This window comes from Pan paniscus, chromosome 6, assembly GCF_029289425.2.
Source record: "Pan paniscus chromosome 6, NHGRI_mPanPan1-v2.0_pri, whole genome shotgun sequence".
In the NCBI taxonomy this organism is placed as follows: Eukaryota; Metazoa; Chordata; class Mammalia; order Primates; family Hominidae; genus Pan; species Pan paniscus.
The window spans coordinates 110,571,351-110,594,886 of NC_073255.2; the positions used below are offsets into that span (position 1 = coordinate 110,571,351).

The window sequence follows — 23,536 nt, forward strand, 5'->3', positions numbered from 1 at the left end:
GCTTCTAACTCAGAACTAATTCAAAGAAACGCTACATTTCCATTTATAAACATTTCAAAGAATGTTACTGCTTTCTAGAAACCTGTGGCAGGTAGCTTCTTTTATCCTGGAAACTGTTAGGGCTTTCAAAATGGCCTAAGAAATATTCCACAAAAATTATAGCATACCATTATTTTGCACTAAACTCCTGCACTAGGCCCCAACAGACTGGACTAAAAGTTAAAATGGAGTCACTTATGCTCACCAAACCAAAACTGGGTAAATCAGGAGAGACAGAGAAGTCAAAAGAGAAAGACAGCCTAATTTCCCAAACAGGCCAGTTTCTATCTTAAATCAGCATGACAATGAAGTTCCCTCTGTTTTAATCTTTACAATAGAGTAACTTGAAGTAACCTGATGTTAAGCAGTTATCTATTGTTCTGTCTCCCTGTCCCTTACATGGACGTAACTTTGAAATGACCAAGCTGCTTTCTGTTCTTTTGTTTCTGCTTTCTTCTGCCCCTTTTCTGTCTATAAAGCCACTCTCCTTTGTTTGACTAACTGGAACACTTACTCTATTTTACAGAATGTGGTGTTGTCCATTTCTAGAATTGCAATAAAGCCAACTGAGATCTTTAAACTAAATTTGTTGGAATCACAGAAGTGATCACAGTGATATCTAAGAAAAACATGTATTACATATTTTAACTATCTTTTAGTAACTGAAAGTACTTTTTTCTCATTTATGTATTTATTTATTTTTGTACATGAGTAAGTTCTTTAGCGGTGATTTCTGATTTTGGTGCACCCATCACTTGAGTAGTGTACACTGTACCCAATGTGTAGTCTTTTATCTCTCACCCTCCTCCCGCCCCTTCCCTGAGTCCCCAAAGTCCACTGTATCATTCTTATGCCTTTGCATCCTCATCGCTTATGAGTGAGAACATACCATGTTTGGTTTAACATTCCTGAGTTACTTCACTTAGAATAATGGTCTCCAATTCCATCCAGGTTGCTGCAAATGCCATTATTTTGCTCTTTTTATGGCTGAGTAGTATTTCATCATATATATAATGAAATCTATATATACCACATTTTCTTTATCCACTTGTTGACTGATGGGCATCTGGGCTGGTTCCATATTTTTGCAATTGTGAACTGTGCTGCTATAACATGCATGTGCAAGTATTTTTTTCGTACAACTTATTTTCCTTTGGGTAGATACCCAGGAATGGGATTGCTAGATCCAATGATAGATCTACTTTTAGTTCTTTAAGGAATCTCCACACTGTTTTCTATAGTGATGTACTAGTTTACATTCCCACCAACAGTGTAAAAGTGTTCCCTTTTCACCACACCTGTGCCAACATCCATTTTTTTTCATTATGGCCATTCTTGCAGGAGTAAGGCAGTATTGCATTGTGGTTTTGATTTGCATTTCCCTGATAATTAGTGATGTTGGACATTTTTTCATATATTTGTTGGCCATTTATATATCTTCTTTGGAGAATTGTCTATTCATGTCCTTAGCCCACTTTTTCAAAGGAATGTTTGTGTTTTTTTTCTTGCTGATTTTGTTTGAGTTCCTTGTAGATTCTGGATATTAGTCCTTTGTTGGAAGTATAGATTGTGAAGAAAAGTACTTTTAAATCACTATTGTAGATACTTAAAAGAGAACTCTGACATATGGCAAAAATAGAAGCAGGGCCTCGTGATACCCTCTGTGAAAGCCTTCCAGAATATTCTGAGAGAGGAAGCAGATTCCTACTCCACACTCCTGCAGTACACCTCTCTTACAGCCCTTGCTGACATCTGGTGTGACCAGAAGAACCTGCTTCCATCTCTGTTACCCCCACAAAATTGAATGCTACAGTGGCAGGGACTGGGGTTTACTAGCTAATCTTTGGATCCCCAATGCTTAGTGCAATATCTGACACACGGCAAGCATTCAATGACTATTTGTTAAATGTATGACCAAGAAAAGTATCTTTTCTGATAAAGAAGTTCTTCCAAATTTGCCCCCAAACTCCAAAAAATGAACTCTGCCCAAAGCAGCAAATCAAAACAAGGAGGAAAAAATTCATGTGTTTGTGTGATTCTGAAGGTATGAAAAGTGTTCTAGATTAATAACTACGGCAATAGAATAAAATTTATACATAATAGCTTAAAAAAGATTTCTTGTAAGGAATAATTTTGGCCTCTGTTGGCATTGGCTCATATACATGTATAATTGCCTAAGGCATTTATTTATCTATTTATACTGAGGTGTACACAAATCTTAACATGTTCGATGTATCTTTACACATGTACACACCTATATAAACACCACTCAGACCAACATATTGAATACTTACATCACCATCACCACAGAAGGTCCTCTTGTATTTTTCCTAGCAATACCATTCCTGCACCCCTATTTATATAACCATAGATTAATGTTGCTGCTTCTTGAATTTCATATAAAGGAATCATGTGTTTTGCTTCTTTTGCTCAAGATAATATGTAAAAACTGTGCATGCTGTTGTAGTTATCAGTATATAGTTTTCTCCCTTTCATTGCTGTGTACTATTCCATTGCATCATTATGCCAGAGTTTGTTTAGCAATTTTTTCTGTTGATGGTTATTTCTAGTTTTTGGATATAGTAAAATAAACATTCTGCTTTGAACATTTTTGTACATGTCTCTTGTTGGATACAGGCATGCATTTCTCTTGGGTATATACAGAGAGTAGGCAAATGTTTAGTAGATACTACCAGTTTTCCAAGTGGTTGAACCATTTTACACTCCTACCAGAAATGTATGAGAGTTACAGTTTCTCCGCATCTTGGCCAACAGTTGATATTCCCAACCATTCGAATTAGTGTGTAGTGGTACTTTCTATACTTTTGACTGAATAATTTGTATTCTAAAAGGATAATATAATCTGGATTTATTAAAGCACTAACTGGACTTTCTTGGTAATGACAGAATAAATAGTATCTGTCATTTGTGACTAACATTTTAAATTGTCTTAAACTATTGTGTGACTCAGTAGTTCAAGACAACTGTAAAATATTAGGCTTTTTTTCTGACCTTTGTCCCTTCTATGTTGGACTTAGCAAACTCCCAACTCTTTAAGCATCTGTTTGTCCTCCTCTTGAGGTGTATAGACTATATATACATTACACACACACACACACACACACACACACACACACACACAGAGTTCTTAGACAATTTAGGCATTGAAAAAGAACTGAACTTAGTATTCTGAAATGTTTGTTTGAACATTAATAATGTAAACATTTTAGAAGCTGTTGGATAGTAGTTTTTACTAGATTTCTTCTATGGACATAATTCTGAAACATCATTATACACTAAACATAGAACCATATTTGTCAGTTTATAGCCCTGTAGCTTAGTTAAGGGGCAAACCACATTCCCTCTAAAGAGGTCATGCAGTCACATTTCCATTTGTTGTGAGTCTTCCCATTCACCCACGCATAGAATTTAAAAATGGGGAACCACAGCAACTATTTTGGGGGAGGGAGGCTGAAGGACAATAATCAGTGTACACATGCTGCCATTTTTTCCTTGTAGTTTAGAAACTCTGAATTAGTGTAGGAATTATTTTTTTTAAGTCAACAAACATTTGCAGAGTGCCACTTGGTGGCCAACACTCAGTGCCAGTGAACTCTAGGGTATGGTTCTTGCCCTTACAAGGCTCATAGGCTTTACAGGTAAACGTGCGTCACAGGGGTTCGTTGTACTGATTATTTCATCACTCAGGTGTTAAGCTTAATATCCATTATTTTTCCTGATCCTCTCCTTCTTCGCACCCTCCACCCTCCAATAGGCCCCAGTGTATGTTGTTCCCTTCTATGTGTCCACATATTCTCATCATTTAGCTACTACTTGTAAGTGAGAACATGCAGTATTTGGTTTTCTGTTCCTGTGTTAGTTTGCTAAGGGTAATGGCCTCCAGCTCCAGCCATGTCCCAGCAAAGGACATGATCTCATTTATTTTATAGCTGCATAGTATTCCATGGTGTATACATACCATATTTTCTTTATCCAGTCTATCACTGATGGTCATTTGGGTTGATTCCAAATACCCATAAAGAAATACATGAATGATAAAGAAAATGATTCTTTGCTATTGTGAATAGTGCTGCAATGAACATGCACGTGCATGTGTCTTTATAATAGAATGATTTATATTCCTTTGGGTATATACCCAGTAATGGGATTGCTGGATTGAATGGTACTTCTGTCTTTAGGTCTTTGAGGAATTGCCACACTGTCTTCTACAAAGGCTGAACTAATTTACACTCCCACCAACAATGTATAAGCATTCCTTTTTCTCCACAACCTCACCAGCATCTGTTATTTTTGACTTTTTAATAATAGCAATCTGATGGTGTGAGATAATATCTCTTGTGGTTTTGATTTGCATTTCTCTAATGATCAGTGATGTTGAACTTTTTTTCGTGATTGTTGGCTGCATGTACGTCTTCTTTTGAAAAGTGTCTGTTCATGTCATTTGCCCACTTTTTAATCGTTTTTTTCCTTGTAAATTTGTATGTTTCTTATAGATGCTCCATATTAGACTTTTGTTGGATGCACAGTTTGCAAAAATTTTCTCCCATTCTGTAGGCTGTTTACTCAAAAGAAACATGATAGTTTCTTTTGCTGTGCAGAAGCTCTTTAGTTAACTTCCGTTTGTCCATTTTTGCTTCTGTTGCAATTGCTTTTGGCATCTTTGTCATGAAATATTTGCCTGTGCCTATGTCCTGAAAGGTATTGCCTAGGTTGTCTTCGTGGGTTTTTATAGTTTTGGGTTTTACATTTAAGTCTTTAATTCACCTTGAGATAATTTTTGTATATAAGGAAGGGGTCCAGTTTCAATCTTCTGCATATGGCTAACCAGTTATCCCAGCACTGTTCATTGAATAGGGAATCCTTTCCTTATTGTTTGTTTTTGTTAGGTTTGTTAAAAATCAGACAGTTGTAGGTGTGCAGTTTTATTTCTGGGCTCTCTATTCTGTTCCATTGGTCTATGTGTCTGTTTTTGTACCAGTGCCATGATGTTTTGGTTACCGTAGCCCTGTAGTATACTTTGAAGTTGGGTAGCATGATGCCTCCAGCTTTGTTCAAAAAGAAATATTTAATTCAGCATTTACAAAGCTGAATGACTTTCTCCCCCTCACATAACATCTATTAACATTCTACAGAATTAGTGATCCTTGGAAAACGAGTTGAAAAGCACTACTCTATGACAACGTATGGGGTTGAGCACAAATAATCTAAAATAAAATTTGAAATATATGTATGCATGTAATTTAGTAAGAAAAATAAGAGCTAGTATATCTTGCTTTAAGCAAGCAAAATGTATGAAAACCTGGTTTTGCATTAATGAAAGTAAAAGTTAAGAACCCTTCAGGGCTTTGGTATAACCATTATGGGAGTCAATTACCACTATATATTATTACAGATGTAGATGGTGAGGACATCTTGCTATATATCTGTATTAACTATACTATTTTTATTAGTTCAGATATGCTCACATTCAGGTAGTGGCTTTTCTGAATAAATATCTTATTTACTTTCAATTACTTCTTCACGATAAAAGTAGAGTGCAGAACAAATTCTAATTACTTAATACTTTCTGGCTGTCTGTACAGCAAATGAGAAGACATTTATTGTAGTATAATGTTGAAGTTCATCAATAATTACTGGGCAATCAACCTACCAAGACAGAAGCTGAGACTATAAAGACAAATAACATATCATGTCTGTCCTGGAAGAGTTCATAGTCAAGCTAGGCAAATGTAAAAAGAAATAACTGTAATACTGTGTGGCTGGAAGTATAATAAGGCATTGAGAAAGTGCTACAGAAACACAGATGACTTCATTAAACAGAATGGGTGATTTATTGCTCCTACCATAAAGTACACACAATGTCTGTGTACAATAAAAATATGACTGCAATCAAGAAACTAATATTTATTGAGCACCTATTACATATTGTAAATGTGCATGCCAGAATTTCTTAATTATCAAATCACTATTAGTTTCATAGAATTTCATATTGTTCTCAAAAGGAATATAAAATATTTCTTAGATTTTTGGGCAATTTTATTATTCAGAATCAGAGGGAGCCAAACAAAAGTTTAATTTTACATTTTAGAAAAAAGTCTAAGGCAATACCATCATATGCAAGCAATCCCTCAGATTGGTAATCAGAACTACATAGATTACACGTGCTTTCATTTCACAGTTAGAGCCAGCAGAGGGAGTAAACCTCTTCAAAGAAAAGACTGAAGTATATATGGAGAAATGTAAGACTTCAGATGTAAAGAATGCCTTTGATAAAAAAGAAAATTTGAGTACTGAGACACAGATGTCAAATACAGGGAAGTACTTTAACTGTACTTTTAAAACTCATTAAATGTAAGCGTAAAAGCAAGAGCAACCAATGAGTAAACTGAAGGATGCCATCTTATTGCTTTAAAGAGAACTACAGGACTGAAAAGTATTAACTTTCCCATATGAAAGCCCTGCAGGCTGGGCGCGGTGGCTCGCGCTGGTAATCCCAGCACTTTGGGAGGCCGAGGTGGGAGGATCATCTGAAGTCAGGAGTTCAAAACCAGCCTGACCAACATGGGGAAACTCCATCTCTATTAAAATACAAAATTAGCCAGGCATGGTGGCACATGCCTGTAATCCCAGTTATTTGGGAGGCTGAAGCAGGAGAATTGCTTGAACCCAGGAGGCAGAGGTTGTGGTGAGTCGAGATCACACCATTGCACTCCAGCCTGAACAAGAGTGAAACTCCGTCTCAAAAAAAAAAAAAAAAAAAGAAAGTTCTGTAAAATGTGTTCTGTAGCAAAATCTGACTGATTGGCATTAACAGGAAGGAATTTCAATAGTCCATGTGCTAATTAGCAAGAGCTACTATCTGATGAGTGCCTGTTTTACTCCAAAGATAAGTCCATATACACCAATCACAGTACATTTCTGCCTGAATTTCTAAGGCTATGAAACTGCTACCTATGAAGAGTATGAAAATTATCTTGGGCTGGGCACAGCGGCTCATGCCTGTAATCCAGCACTTTGGGAGGCCGAGGTGGGCAGACTGCTTGAGCCCAGGAGTTCGAGACCAGCCTGGGCAACACGGCAAAACCCTGCCTCTACTAAAAATACAAAAAATTAGCTGGGTGTGGTGGTGCGTGCCCGTGGTCCCGGCTACTCTGGAGGCTGAGGTGGGAAAATCACCTGAGCCTGTGAAGTCGAGGCTGTAGTGAGCCGTGATCATCATGCCACTGCACTCCAGCCTGAATTATGGAGTAAGACTGTGTCTCAAAAATAAAAAACAAAAAACAAAAACAACTACCTTAGGAACACAAATTCCTTGTGAATATTACAATAAATTCATTTTTTAATAGAACTACACAGGACTAAGCCTTTCTTTGATTTTCCTCGTGTAGAAGAAAAAATTGAGAGAGAAAAATTTTCTGAATGAAAACCAAGTATTTTTACTCACTTTCATCTCTGGTACATCCACAATATTTTTTCATCTTTGCTCTTCACGGGGTACTTCTTGTACCCTTCTCAGTTGGTATTTTTACCATATTTGGTTCACCTACCAAACAAACTATAAACATAATCTGCATAGTGGAAAATTATTAATAGGAATGTCTGTTTTGCACAGGCCCAAACTCTCTTTTTTGCAGGTTACTATTTTCCCTGTCTTTTGCTTACCTGTGAACCTATAACATGTATAAATAGGAGGTATTTGTTTTTCTTACCTGGGTTAAGAGAAAGAGATACAAGTAGAGAAAGAAATGGGGGTGCCTAGGCTTGAGAATAACTGGATATGGGCTGAGTTCACAGAGAAACCCTGATCAGCACTCCCTCCCAGCCCTATGTGATCCTGTCTCATATGCCACAAGTTCTTTCAAAAGCTCTATTACCTAGTAGCAAAGTGGGCTGGCGTGATCTAGAAGGTGACTCTCAGGACCAACTGGTAGGTTTATTTTTCCATTTTATTATCTGTTTTCTAATTTATTCATTTATGCTTTAAACTTTTCCTGCATCCTAGTTTATACAGGTACATTCTAATTAATTCATCATTATATACTTTAACATGTTTTAATTTTTCATAATGAGTAATATGTAAATACAATCGATGCTTGTTGAAAAGAATTCTTTTTCTTTTGTGCTACTTGGATTGAAGGCTTTTACATTTACAGTCAATCTTTCTTTTCCAGTCATAAAAGCAGTTAGTGCTATGAATTAGCCTCTGTGAATAGCTTTGGTCATATTGTCAGCTTTGATGTAGAGTTCACTGTTGTCATGTGAAGTCACTGTTACACATTAAATAGGCAAGAGAAAAGGGGGATTTTACAGATTGTGAGAAGTTTATAGTGAAATTAGGGTATGGCAAGTTGATAAGCTGAATGGTTGAAATGTCAGTTACCAGGTACCCTTGGGAATAAGTAAAGACCAAGACCCCATGTTGCCTCATGCTCAGTGTACAAAATGTCTGTTCATAATCATTTATGTGCTCATCTACTTGCTGAAGATGATCTAAATATCGGCCATTTATTAGTCTCATCTTTAGTCATCTGTGAACACCATACAGTATAGGGGGTATGTGACTAGATGGACTAAGGGAAAGAGTCCTTGATTGAGATTTTGAAATCTGAGTTTTTGTTCCAGATATACTCTGGGTATTAGTTTTAAATAAATATTTATATCCAGATATACCTCTGGATATTAGTTATAAATAACCTTTGTATATTTATTACATTGCAAAAAAGTAATTTTATATTGTTAGGCCCTAGTTTCTCAACTACAAAATCAAGAAGTCACATTTGATTATTTCTAAAGTCTTTCCAACTCCAGAATCCTATAATTAGAATAAATAAATTCTACATGCTCAGTGACACCATCTGAACATTGCACTGTGTACCAATACATCCAGGTCAGTGATGCTGTTCACAGAAACTTGACATTTACAGAAATCAAACGTTAACCAAGAGGAAAACTGAAAGAACATTAATAATTACTCAATATAATTTGTGGTTCCATAAAGCAAAATTGGAATTCCAGAAGAGCCTGTGAAGAACCTTTAAGAGTTATTTAGCCTGAGTGGCAAAAGGCAAAGCCACATATCACTTATCAATGTAGCTACAGGCTAGAGAACAATCATGTCTGCATGTCATGTAACATGGGAGAGGCTGTTGTCTGTCTCGTGTTCTTTTCAAAATCAAGCATCATTGTTCAAACAGAAATGTGTAGTGATTGTGCTTCATTAGGTAAGCATCCAAATTTATTACAAAATATGCTCAGAGTGGCCATTTCAGAAGACATGTCTGTCTCTGAAATAGAAAATTATATATATATAAAAAGACCACAGCAAAAAGGAATGACATGGGATATAATTTTTCTGTTCCTACCTATTGAAATATATCTCTGGTTTGTGTCTTTAGAAATTACCAAAGAGAAAAAGATGATCTCAAATGACTGAAATTACTTATAGACAGAAGGATATTAACCTCCTACGACATATTAAAAAGTTTGGGAGGGAGAAATTTAAGCTACACATGATACCTCTGGAAATTCCATTCTGTTTCATGCAAATAAATGATCAGTGAAAGTTATAATGATACAAAGTTATGTCAATAATAGACTTTTAAAGAACCAGGTATAAATGGCAGTGTAAATATACAAATCATCTTGGTTTCTTTTAAATATTACTAAACAAATATGATCCTAGGACTAAGGCAGAAATTAGGGGGAAAAAGTCTCATAGCTTCTTTGTTGGTGATTAAGGGACCCTGAAGTAAAAAAAAAAGAAAAGAAAAAAACCAACAAAAATCAAGAAGCAATGCTCAAGGTAATAAGTGCTTTCATGTTTCCAGTTCTCATATCTGAGGGCACTGGATCAAGCTAAAGGACAAAGAGATAAGGACAATATTGCAAGTTACAAACAAATGGCAGATAAAAGAGCTCTTCTGGGTTCTGATTAAGTGACAGCATTCTACACATTCTTTTGACTTGAGAAAGTCAGACTAAGAGCAGCGGCTAAGTTCCATGTGAAGCCCCGCTAAATAAGCGTATCTGCATGCTTTCACATTCTGGCAGGACAGGATTCCTCCCCTTTCATTGAACAGAGACATGTTCTCTGGGCTCACAGCAATAATGCGCCTCTGCTTCAACTTCCATAAAAAAGCATAAATGTATATGCTGAAAGCACAGAGAAGTTTTGTGCTTTGGGACGAGGTGGCTGGGAGCCAATGTTTACAATCCCCTGGGTGGGGAAGGCAGGCTGAAAGGCTCAGGACGGCAGGCTTTAAAAGTCTTTGCTGTTGCCGCCAGTGACCTTCGCCTCTGTTTTCAAAGCAGCTCTCACGTTAACCCCTTGGATTCTGTGTGCAGTGGAGCTGCACAAAGGAAATACCTTTCTTTGAAGGACACCTCTCTCACGCACATCGGTTTCTGATTTCAGTTGGAGCAGCTCAGAAACACTGGATTAAGAAAGAAGCATGTATTCAATCTGCTGTCAGACCCACCGACATGTCAGCGGTATTGGATCTGGGTTTCGGAGTGTGCTCTGTTCTACAAAGTGAAAGTTTCCAGCTTTAGGCAATGGACTCAAGGTTATAAACCAGGGGATTGTGAAACATGAGCATATTTGGTCTCCAGGGGAGAAGGAAGCATCCAATTTATGCAGAAATGCTCTTTTCCCAGCTAGCCAATGAGAGGCGAGGCTACAAGAGTGGGCTTCCTATTGGGATCTCCTGACTAGAAGAATGGTGCTTAAAATTAAAGACAGGCTAAATTGCTAACAGGCCAACTTAAAAAGCAGCTGAAGAGAAAACACCAATTGTAAAAATGAAAAGGGAGTTTTCCCGTTATGAAATCAAAGCTGACCACATTTAGCTTATTATTATATGTTGTTGTTTCACGGGGAAAGAATTAATAATCTTTTATTCTTAATGCTAAGAAGATCCTACAAAATCTTACCATATATGTGTATTTCTTTAATAGTCTTTACTAAGTTACTCAAATGATGATATTCAAGAGTGGTATTATTTAAGGCCTCAAAATGTTTTCAGGACACAAGATTTACTTTGAAAAAACTGGTTTGATATGTCAGGAACCAGATCAAATGATTTACTTTGAAAAAACTGGTTCGATATGTCAGGGACTAGAACAAACGCTTTGGTCTATGAGAAATTTTGTGGATTTAAAGATGTTTGTCATCTAAACATTGATCATCATTGACAGTGTCACCCCTTTATTGAATGGACAGCATATGGAATCCTGGGGTCATGAATTGTGCAATTCTAATATTCAGAGTCTATGAACTCCTAACACATTTCCTGTCTTCAGGAGGATTAAGATTTCTGGAGAAGAAAATGAGAAGCAACATACACCAGAAAATTTAACCGATTCGCAAAAAAGTCATTAAGTCTTACTAAAATCATCCAATCAAATATGAGACAGGAATGAGAGAGAGAATTTTCTCTTCACATTTGGAGATGAAGCCTGGCCTCTACGTTACCAGGCAGCCATCTATAATGTCATAAAGTACATGTATACTAGCTGGAAGTCATCTTAGGAATATTTGAGAGAACTGTTTTTCAGGACTAATAACTGGCTCTTAATAAGTGCTTCGGAAGACAGTTAATAACATTTCAGCTTCTCGAAGAATGCTTAATAGTAATCGTAACTATCGGCCTGGCTTTCATTACAGACCAAACAACCTGTTCCTTGTTATCTATTGTGGAAGTCAATGGTGATTAAGTAAATATATTTTACTCTAATGCAGAAACTGACTAGAAGGAATGTTTTGAGAAGCTCAAAGAAACCCCAGAGCTGCACAACAGAGAAGACATAGCCAAAGAAAAACAGCCGAAGTTTATCAAGGGTCTTCCGTACGCCTGGCACTTCACTAAGGACTTCACACATTTTATGTTACTTAAACATAAAAACTTCTGAGATAGGCACATAATTTTTTACCCATATTTTAGGTAAGATACTGATATTCAAACATGTTAATAACTACAGTAGTCCCACAACTAGCCACTTGTCAGAGATACAATCCAAATCCAGGTCTAACTCCAGAGTCTGCAAGTAACCACTGAGTATGACAACCATGCAGGCAGACAGCCCTCTACCACTGCAGAGAAGCCCCCGGGAAACATATTTCACAGCTCTAACCAATTGGTGTACATTGCAATTACTATTTTATTGGGGACTCCAAGGCATGTCAATCTTTTAAGAAGGAAGCTGTGTTCAGTTGGAGATTTTTCATCGTATTACTGAATTAAAAGTCACATATGACTTCTATCAGAGGTTAAGAAGCTGCAATACTTGGTTTCTGCAATAGATTTACTAACATTTATATATTAATTTCACATTTTAAATGGAATCTAAAAGTAGCAGATGAAATTATGCTATCACAAATTTTCATGTTTTACAAGCCAGTTGGAAAATGTTTTATTCACAGGCTACAGGATCCATATTCTCATCATTCCCAGTCTGGGCCCCTCACTCCTACCCAAAGCTTTTAAGATGTTGTTTCTTATTTGTCTCCATAAATGAATCTTGTCTTTAAAAAAAACTGCTGTGAAATCAAAGAAAATAATTGTTGCCATCTTTTACAGTAATGACATGTCACTTAAAAAGTTTTCAGCTTAGACTCCGTTTTCTGAAGCAGCTTCTATGAACTAATAACCTAACAGCTCTCCATGAACTTTAATTATTGCAGTAGAATTATTAGGCACCACCAGTTACAACTGAACTCCTCCACACACAGTATAAAGTTAAAACTGTACAAATGAAGCCAAAATATGCACAGCTAAAAGGAATGTTACAGGGGGGCCTCTCTTAGCGAACAAAGCAAGCTCAGTTTGGCTCTTTTTCCCTCGCGCTACCACATCCGCACATCGTTAGTTGGAAAATTCCTGATATATGCTGTAATTTTTTGTGCTTTTTTTTTCCCCCAGTACACTTGAGGCTTTAATGTCCAGATGCCATTTTCCCCCTTATCTGTCCCTGTTTGGGGTTCTGCCAGCTATGGTCAACAATTAATACAGCCGAAGAAAAAAATACAGTATGCTCCCTGGCAACTGGTACAGCCTCGCAGGAAATACCAAATAAAAACTTGATTATGTATTGTTTAACCATTTTGTTTGCCTGTAGGCCACCCTGTCGTCGGTGTAATTCAGACGAGCATGCTTCATCTGGACGGTCTGTGCACTGCACCATTGTTCCCAGAGTCTGTCACGCACAATCACTGGCTTCAGCCTGTGGCCCTCTAAATGAAAGGAGCAGATTTGTGGCAGCTTTCCAACCTGCATTCCTTTTAATTAGTCAACTTGTGGCCCAATGTTATAATAGATAAGTAACCTCTTAATATTCATGTAATTAATTTATTTTTTTCTCATTCAGTTATAAGCCTTTGCATGGTGGAAAAAAGGCTTTTTCCTATATGGGCTCTGGCTTATGAAATAAGCATGCTACTATTATAAAGAACATCAGAGACCATGTCTCAATGATTCTCCAGGAGGACAATTCCAGAAACCACAGTATGCCCATAACTATATTTTAAGCATATTATTTTTGCATTTAAAATAGTAACTGATATCTTCCTTTTGCATGAATTTGATGTATGTAAGATGAATCATCTTGCCAACTTCAACTGGGCTGATAAATTTTAACTAATAACTTAGTTCACTATCAGAGAGACAGAAAGCTTTCACATTTTAGGATCCCTTTTAAAGCAAGGCTGACACGAAAAGTGGCCAGGAGTTCCCAAAGTACTAGGAAGTCCTCTACTCTAGACCTCGATTAAGTCAATAATTAAACTGCTGATGCTGTTAGCTATTAGCTCATGATGAACCTTTAAAAAGATAAGTTGATTTCTATAAATACTAATAATGCCCCTTGGTAACAGGAATCAGAATGGCTTCTAAAAGCTCCATATTTAAGTTCTTTCAGCTATTTAAATTTTTCTACTAAACCAAATTCTCCTCAAAGGCAGTAACATCATTTTTACTTCTTTCATGTCCTCATGGACAATACACATGGCGGGTGAAATACAGATATATCTGTACTACTCTCACATATTCTTAGTAGCACTTCTCATGAGATTTATGAGACATTTACAATGTCACATCAACAATTAATTAATTCATTCATACATATACAAATGTGCCTACTAGGTGACAAGCATTGGATCTCAGTTGCAAAGATGACACACAGATGATGAAGTCATCATATCTGTTCTTAAAAGCTCACAGCTGAGCAGAGGAGGCAGACATGTAACTTACCAATTGCATAAGCTCTGTGCGAGGTAGACGTATATAATTTAAAAGCCTGGATTCAAACCCTGTCTCCTTTTTTATGAGCTACATCACCTTGGCTAAATAGCTTAACCTCTCCATGCCTCTGTTTCCTCACCTGCAAGATGGAGAATCATAGTACCTGCTTAATAGGGCAACTGGAGAATTATATGGATAAGGTACATAAAGTACTCTGCAGGTGCCTGGCTCTATAAACTTTAGCTATCAGCAAATGTTATATACACATCAACTCCACAGGGGTGAGGTGGGGTGCAGGATAGGGGTATCTAGTGTTAGAGGCTTCAGCGAGGAGGGGCAAGGGCATGACTGGTAGAGAGAGCAACATGAGCAAAAGTTGAGGAGTATGAAACTGCATGGACCAGATAACAGGACCCCAAGTGTTACTTGACAGAGCTAGGACTTTATCCTGAGGAGAAGGGGAGGTACTAAAGGGTTTTATGCAGGGCGTGTATGTCAGATATGCATTATTCTACATTTGCATTCTGGTAACTGTGTAGGATTGAAATTGGAGATGATCCTGAAGGCAGGGATCTCAATGAAAAGGCTGCAATGATCCAGATGCTCTGGGAGGAAGATGTATAAAACCACAGCAGTAGGAGAGGAAAGGCAGGAAGAATAACTTTAAATGAGTCAAATGAAGGAGAAAGAAAGATTAACTGAATCTAGGATAAGTCCCAGGTTTCTGGCCTGGGTGGCCAGGTAGATGGTGAGGCCATCAGCCTGAATAGGGACCCAGAAGGGAATGACTGGAAGGCTTGCTACTTAGGATGATATTCAGAAAGATATTTGGGTCTGGGGCTCAAGGGAGTGGACCGAGTTGGACATAGATGAGTTCCCTGCCTCCAGGATTACCTCCACAGCGGAGGAGACTGTTGAAGGAGATAGCATGTACAGGCTATGTGCCATAGGGCAGGACCTTTGAGGAAGGCAGAGGTGGGCAATCAGTGGAGAGGAGTGAGAGACATGGAAGGAAAAGCAGGATACCACGATGTCACAGAAGTCAAGGTGGATATTTACAAGAAATAACGAATAGAGAAGCATACATGTACCCGAAGATGCCAAACAAGGTGAGGTCTTTAGAATATCCACTGCGGTAACATGATGGCAGCAGAAGGCTGCCTGCACAAAATTGAAGGGTTAATGACATCCAGAGTGAAGTCCTTAGTTACAGAAGAAAAGAGGCAGACGACAGAGCCAACTGAAGCTGCTCTCTCTGCCTACCATGCCTTTCCCACTTGCCTCTAACTCTGCCCAGAACCTCTGGCCCCTTTAAGGCTTCTTTGGAAAACAGTGGGTACAGACTGTGCTTGAAGGCATGGGGGCAGCAGAGACACGATGGAACCAGGATCTGGAGAGGATCAAAGTGGATGGGATCAAGCGCCCAGGTAGTGAGATTAGAAGAGCACTGACTCCAAGGCTACAGACTCAGAAGTGAAGATGAGCACAGAAAAATATAGATTAATTTGCAAGTATATGTTGTAGAGATGCACTGATGGAATTCACATTCAAAGGTTTATTCACTTGATTAAAATACAAACTTAATATTATCATTAACAGGGGCAATCTCTGGTTTGTGAAGTCTAAAGCTTACACACTTTTTTTTTTTTTTTCGAGACGGAGTCTCGCTCTGTCGCCCAGGCTGGAGTGTAGTGGTGCGATCTCCACTCACTGCAAGCTCCGCCTCCCGGGTTCAGGCCATTCTCCTGCCTCAGCCTCCCGAGTAGCTGGGACTACAGGCGCCTGCAACCACACCCGGCTAATTTTTTGTATTTTTAGTAGAGACAGGATTTCACCGTGTTAGCCAGGACGGTCTCGATCTCCTAACCTCGTGATCCGCCCGCCTGTGCCTCCCAAAGTGCTGGGATTACAGGTGTGAGCCACCGCGCCCAGCCAAAAAAAATATGGAATGCTTCACGAATTTGCGTGTCATCCTTGCGCAGGGGCCATGCTAATCTTCTCTGTATCGTTCCAATTTTAGTACATGTGCTGCCGAAGCGAGCACCTCACACACTTTTAAAAAGCTGACAAATACCACAAAATGCAGAAATAAAATCACAATATTTTGATTAATAAACGGACACCTCCACTAGGAAACTCACTTGCCCTGTGTTATTTTTGAGCACATACTCGTTGACTGTCTTTCATCTGACAGCAATTTTTGAAATATTTTCTACAGGAAGATAACATGGTTGATCAAAGATTATTTTTATCAACAGCTGTGATGCAGAAAACATGTCACTTCACATGTGATCACTGTTGGTGGTAGTGCTACAGGTTTTAGCCATAATCAAATAGAATATTGATAAAATCTATTTTGGCTGATTCTTATAAGGCTGATTCTTTCCTTATAGAAGAAAAATTGCATGGTTATTTCTATCATTAAATATGTTGCATTATCAAGTATATTCTTTTTTTTTTTTTTTTTTTGAGACAGAGTCTTACTCTGTCGCCCAGGCTGGAGTGCAGTGGCGTGATCTCGGCTCACTTCAACCTCTGCCTCCTGGGTTCAAGTGATTGTCCTGTCTTAGCCTCCCGAGTAGCTGGGATTACAGGTGTGCACCACCATGCCCAGCTAATTTTTGTATTTTTGGTAAAGACAGGATTTCGCCATGTTGGCCAGCCTGGTCTTGAACTCCTGACCTCAGATGATCCACCTGCCTCGGCCCCCTAATGTGCTGGGATTACAGGCATGAGCTACCATGGTCAGCCTCAAATATATTTTCTTATTATGAAAAAACTTCCATCTTAACTAGGCATTGATGAGAATAGAAACATTTGCTTTCAAGGTACATGTCTGTTGCCTTGAAGAATTCTCCTCAGACTAGCCTTTGGCTCAGTATGTTTCAAACCTTGTTTCTCCTCCACTACCCACAGACTTTGGTGCCAGAGACCACAGGACATGGTCATATTGTGAAATGACCTCTGAATCCCAGGTAAGTCAGCACAGTGCTGGTGGAAGTGAATTCCTGGAGGCCATTTCTACACTGGGGTAGCCAGGCATAACTATGTTAGGGGGTTTCTCAATCTGGGCACTTTTGGCATTTGGAGCCGGGCAATTCTCTACTGCAGGGGGCTGTCCTGTGTATTGTAGGATGTTTAATGGTATCCCTAGGCTTCCATCGACTGGATGCCAGTAGCAACATCCCTCTCCCCCATATTGTAACAACCCAAAATGTCTCCAGGCATCGATGAGTGTCCCCTGGGGGATAAAATCATCCCTAATCGAGAACCACTGATATATATGTAACCAGTGAACCCCATATAGAGCTTATAAAACCCAAATGAACTCAACATCCCCTTAGCCAGATCTCAAAAACGCCCATGGTCACTCCATTGCCACCTGACACGAGAACTGTGATGGGTGAGGTGGAAGGTTAATCAGCTGCATTTAAAATAGCTCACCTCCACAATTAAAAAAAAAAACACCAGATGACCATATTGCTAGAGCCTCTCCCATAACCTTGGTATGTGATGGGAGCTGAAAGTGAGGAGCTCTGAAGCTTAAAACTCATTAGACACAGATAAATCCACTTCTGATCATAATTTTAGTCATAAGCAATGACATATTTTTAAAAATTCTCTTTTTATACTGCATAACTAATGATATGACATGTTTCATACACATACTGCAAATCTCAAGATAGGTAAAAATACATTTCAAATGACCTCATTAATCATTATAATATGACCTATGGTTAAGTATTCAAAGCAGAAAACAAGTATTCTCAATTCTCTAGATAAACATCACATGTTTTATGACATGAATGTGTTATATAAAAGAATATCTGTGTGTTATGTATGCAAGCAACTAAAATTTTAACATTTCATTTATCTGGTAAGATGAATGAAGACTTAGATGTAACTAGATTTCCTGGATTACTTACATTTCTCTTTGTAAGCTCTGCAAGTGTATTATTTTAATCACCTGAATTTTTTCTTGCTTGTGTCTTATTATCAATTGCCTTTTTCCTGCTGTTATGATCCCTATGTTTATCACCCTAACTCCTTTTCTAGTTTCTGCTTCTAATATGGACCTATTACACTTCAAAATGAATTCAAACACATTTACCAGGTCCCCCACAGAGGGGCCTCAGACTACCTCCCTGATCTCAGCCCTGACCTCTCTCCTTCCTACTTACTCTGCCTCAGCTGCACTGACCTTCTTGCTTTCCTTGGACAGACCAAACTCCCTCCTACCTTGGGGCCTCTGAATTCACTGCTCCCTGTGACTAGAATGCTCTCCTGAATCTTAGCATGCTCTGTCCCTCATCTCCTGCGCAAAAGACCTTCTTTGACCACCCTCCCCCTCTAAAATAGATTCCCGGTGTATCGCACTCTATTGCACTGCTGGGCCCCAGAGATTTTATCTAATATATTAATTTGTTTATCATACACCTTCCTGACAAGAATGAGGGGAGATTTTATATATATCATTAATTTCTACACTCTCAGCTCAGTGCCTGGCCAGCAGAAACTATAGCAAAACTTGAAGAAATTTTAAATAAGAGTATGGATCTAAATAAGAACTCAAGAGGTAGACATAAGGCTTTAATGATGTGATAGCTACTTGGGTGCTCAGAGCCCTCCTCTCTCTTTTGTTCTTCTGTATTTCTAATTCTATTCCCTTGCTTCTTTACTTCTCTTTACCCCCACAGGCAACCACTATCCTAAGTCTCATGTTTTTCATTTCCTTCCTTAAAAAATGTTAATCTATAAATATACCTAAATAATATTTAGATTTGCTTTATACATATTCCATATGCTTTATAACTTTCTTCATTTTTGTTTTATTCCCCTCAATATTGTTGCTAATATTCATCCATGTTATTGCCTGTAGCTATAGCTCATTCATTTTTAAATTTTCACTGCTGTATAATTCTATTGTGGGAATATACCAGTGTCAATTTAATCATTCCTTTGTATATGAACATTTGGGTTGTTTGGAGTGTTGGTATTACAAACAATGCTGCAGAGTATTCCTGAATATGACTCTTGGTACACATGTGCAGGAATTTCTTTAAGGTATGTAACTTAAGGCATGGAATTGCAGGGTTTCATGGTATAAGCATGTTAAACTGTATAGTTAATACCAAATTATTTTCTAAAGTAGAGTATCATTTTATGTTCCCTTCAACAGAGGATCAGTTTTAGGTGTTTCTTGAAAAAGCAAAGACTTGGTTTTAGAAAAATATTTTAAAAATCTAATCTAACATTCTTTGCCATCGAACTGGTGAGTTTTGTCCATTTACATTTATTGTGATTAAGAATCTGTTTGGACATTTTTACCAATCTATGTACTCGACATTCTTTCTTGCATCTTGGGCATTCCTTTTGAGATTATTTTCTTTCTTTTTGAAGTACATCCTTTAGAAAATTCTTGGTAGTGGTAAACTCTCTTGGTTTTTGCTTCTATGAAAATTTCTTTACCTCATTAGTATACTGTGTACTTAGAATTCCATATATACACAAAATAGTAACAAAATATCCAGAATATCCAAAGTATTTTTACTACGATGTCCTTCAGGCACCAAGAGAGGAAGCATATAACAAGTGGTTGTTCACCAAGTAACCAACCTTCTCCTACGTTTTGGGTCCATGCTAAGGCATGCTTAGCAAACACAAATCATTGTTCCTGGTCTCAAAGAGCTTTGAGCAGCATTAAAAAAACTTGGAAATCACATGAAACATAAGTAGAGAGTGAAAGGTTTCATGTAAAGGATGAATTGGGTGGCTTAAGAAGTGCTGTGGGCATTCAGAGCAGGAAGCATCCAAAGAAAGGTGGATCCCAGTCAGGTCATGTTGCAGAAGCTCCTGAATTATGTTTCTACACAACACTACTTATGTGGCCAAACCACACCTTTACCTTGAATCTGAAAAAAGCCAGGGTACGTTTTCTTTGGAGATGGTACTGTGGCTTAACTGAATCCTGAATTGGGCACTAGATAGATAAGAGCAATATTAAGACAAATGTTCTTAAAGACTAAATTAGAGAATAAGCAATTGTATGAAATGCTAAATACAAATTTTCCAGAATTGCAGGTTGAATGTGCTACTCAGTTATTAGTCTAGGTACCAACTCCTTTTCTGAATGGGGGGCATTCCTGCATGGCTTTGTAAAACAAAACAAGACAGTGCAGGTTATACAAGGGCTGGGCTGAAAGCCTCAGGAATTTCTTTTAACTTTCTTGAAAGGTTAATAGCTGAAAGAGTTCTTATATGACACATCTTAAGCAGACTATGTGAAAGAAGTGTATGTTATCTGTGACATTAATTCCTAATCCATAGTACAATGAGTCACTTATTCACTGGAGAATAATCTAACCTATTTGGGAAATGAACCTTTCTGAATATTAACTACCACCTATTCCCAAGAGGAAGTGATCGGTGGAATACAAAATGGCTCAGTACAGAAATAACATTAAAATGCTCATTTTGGCCAGCGTGGTGGCTCACACCTGTAATCCCAGAACTTTGGGAGGCCAAAGTGGGAGGATGGCCTTGAGCCCAGGAGGCTGAGACTGCACAGTGAGCTGTGTTTGTGCCACTGCATTCCAGCTTGGACAAAACAGTGAGACCCTGTCTTTTTAAAAAAGCTAATTTTGACTACAGTAGGGAAAGAAGTTTACTTTCATAATTAATGAGCTGTTACTTTCCAGTCATCTGCCTTCCACTCTATAGAGATTAAATACACAAAACGTCCTTCGTGAAAAACAATTTTCTTGTCTTTGTAGAATTTGTCCTGTGGGTGGTAAAGAAGAAAAGCACAACCATGAAGGTCTGTGCTCCAGGGCCACAACTCAATTTTTCTGTGCCATCCTCAACTACTTGCCTAGTGGTTGAAAGTAAGCAAGGAACAAAGACTGAAGAAACACCACTGGATTTCTGGGACTCTGAGATCTCACACTGAGATATGGTGCCTGAAAGCAAAGCAATTAATACTGCCTATACAGTCCATTCACAATAACACACTGATTCATTCTTAGATTCTCAGTGAAAATTCTGCAACTGTCTGGATTTGTGCATTCAGTTTCCTGTATTCGAAGAATAGATACGTGTGTAGCCTTGGAAAAAATATATTTTATTTTTCCCCAGACTTCAACATTGTTTAAATAACTGATAATGGAAAGATTTCTTCAACATAATCATTTCAGGAATACCAGAAACACTCTCTCTTTTGAGAAATAATAATGAAAAAAGAGAGAATGGTCTCCCTAAGATGTTAGTAATCTAAACTTTAGTAAAAGTGATTTCTAAGTAACTGATTAACAGTAATAAAATGGTTTCATTGGTTTATATTCATTTCTTTACCTGTCTTCATATTCAGGTTCAAAGATGAGTATTACTATTACATAATTTAATTATAGGACTTCACTTTTTCATGTATTAACTCATTTAATTCCCACAACAATCCTATTAAGATAGGTACTGTCATTTTCTCTATTTTAGCAGAGAAGAAACCCAGGATACAGAGAGGCTAAAGAACTTATTTAAGGTCACACAGCTTGTTAAGTTGCAAAATAACTTTGTATAAAAGATCTGGTTCCAGAATACATCCCTTTAACCATGTACTGTGGTATTATACTGTGTATAAATAGCCGTTATACTGCTTTTTGAAGGAAGCAATGTTTTTCAAAAAAATTATCTCTTTGCCTATATTTGAAAATGGTAGGAGAGAAAAAGTAATATTCCAGGAACACTTGAATCAATTCAAGACTTCAAAAACAATGTTGCCAAGAAGGAAGTGAGAAACAAGGGAAGAAATTCTAAAACAACATCAATGGAGTCACTGTTTAAAGAAAAGAAAGGACTTATTCTCTTGGAAGGGTGTGAACTATTTATTCACAAATACCTGATGAGATATAGAAAACGTGCGTGCATGCGCACACACACACACTCACAGTTTCTTTCTCTCTCACAAGATAAATAAATGTAGTATTAGAAAGAATGCTAGGTATATAATGTTTTAAATTCTGCTGTCTTCCCAGACTCTTCCAACTTAACAATGTCTGGCCTCAAGAACATGACATTATTCTCTTAAGAGAAACAGCCATTATCAAGTGTATGATATTATGGGCAGCAGATGAGCAGATGGAGGAAGACACACAGTGGTGATGATGAAATTTTTAGGCATATTTAGTTGTTTAAAAAATCCTCAAACTGAACAGACTCTTACTGGATTATATCCAATATCTAATTTCTAAACTTGTTATTCTTTAGGAATAGTGAGGGAAGAAGGGTGAATGAAGGTAATTAGCCCCAAGGAGAGAAAAATCGAAAAAGGGCTGAAAAAAAATTTGACGCTTTTCTTTACTAATTTACAACTTTCTTTGAAACCCCAGTTTGATTATCTGACTTTTGAAATTGAGAAACTAATCTGTGTTACCATTTTTGAGAAATGAATGGATGAGGTGAACCAAGAATGGAGAATGGGGATAAACCAAGACCACACAAATTTGACTATAATGAGTATATATTACTTTTATAATAGACATAAACAGCTTCAAAGTGCATCATCATTACCAATTGCTATTTGGTGAGCAAAATCTACGTGATGCCCGTTTCTTCCCTCAAGGTGCTTGTTGTCTAAGGAAAAGAGTAAATTATGGTATTTTGTGGCTGTTTACATTACATAACCCTCATTAGGGTTTAGTCATATAACGACCACAAGTGAGGTATACAATTTGCCAACTTTAGCAAAATCTGGATTATGTGGAGGAAAAAGGAGAAACAGAAAGATAGGTGGCTAATTAATTAGAACATAACCATGTCACTGGCACTTTAGGCCCAATAAAGTAAAACATCTATCATTTAAGTCCTGATAAAAAGAAATATATATTTTTAAAAGGCTCTGTTTGTAAAAGAAAAAAAAAGTCATTTCATGATAGATTCATCTGAATTACAATTGGGATAAACATTAAACCACTAGAAAATTTCTGATTTATACAACTACTAGTGAGATGTCGTATACAGATTCTTCATTATACAATTTGTTCCGTTTTGAATGAAAATGTTAATCATACCAGGAGAAATTACTATACATATTCAATACCACTGCCAGTAAAAATAGTAGTGATTACATCAGTAGTGGCTACTATGTTCTGAGCATGTGTCAGGACACATCCACAACAGTACAGTATGAAGGCAATTATGACCAGAGACACTTATTTGATTTAAATAAATATATTTTTATTTCTTAT

The 23,536-nt window shown here is 37.5% G+C and overlaps 1 protein-coding gene and 1 non-coding gene across 5 annotated transcripts in view; both read right to left on the reverse strand.

Moving 5' to 3' along the window:
* Nucleotides 1-23,536, reverse strand: part of CDK6 (cyclin dependent kinase 6) — a 234,671-nt gene that overhangs the window by 80,469 nt on the left and 130,666 nt on the right. The window lies entirely within an intron of this gene.
* On the reverse strand, nucleotides 16,235-16,341 carry LOC112440642 (U6 spliceosomal RNA). The gene has a single exon (XR_003028651.1). It is a non-coding gene; the product is annotated as a U6 spliceosomal RNA (small nuclear RNA).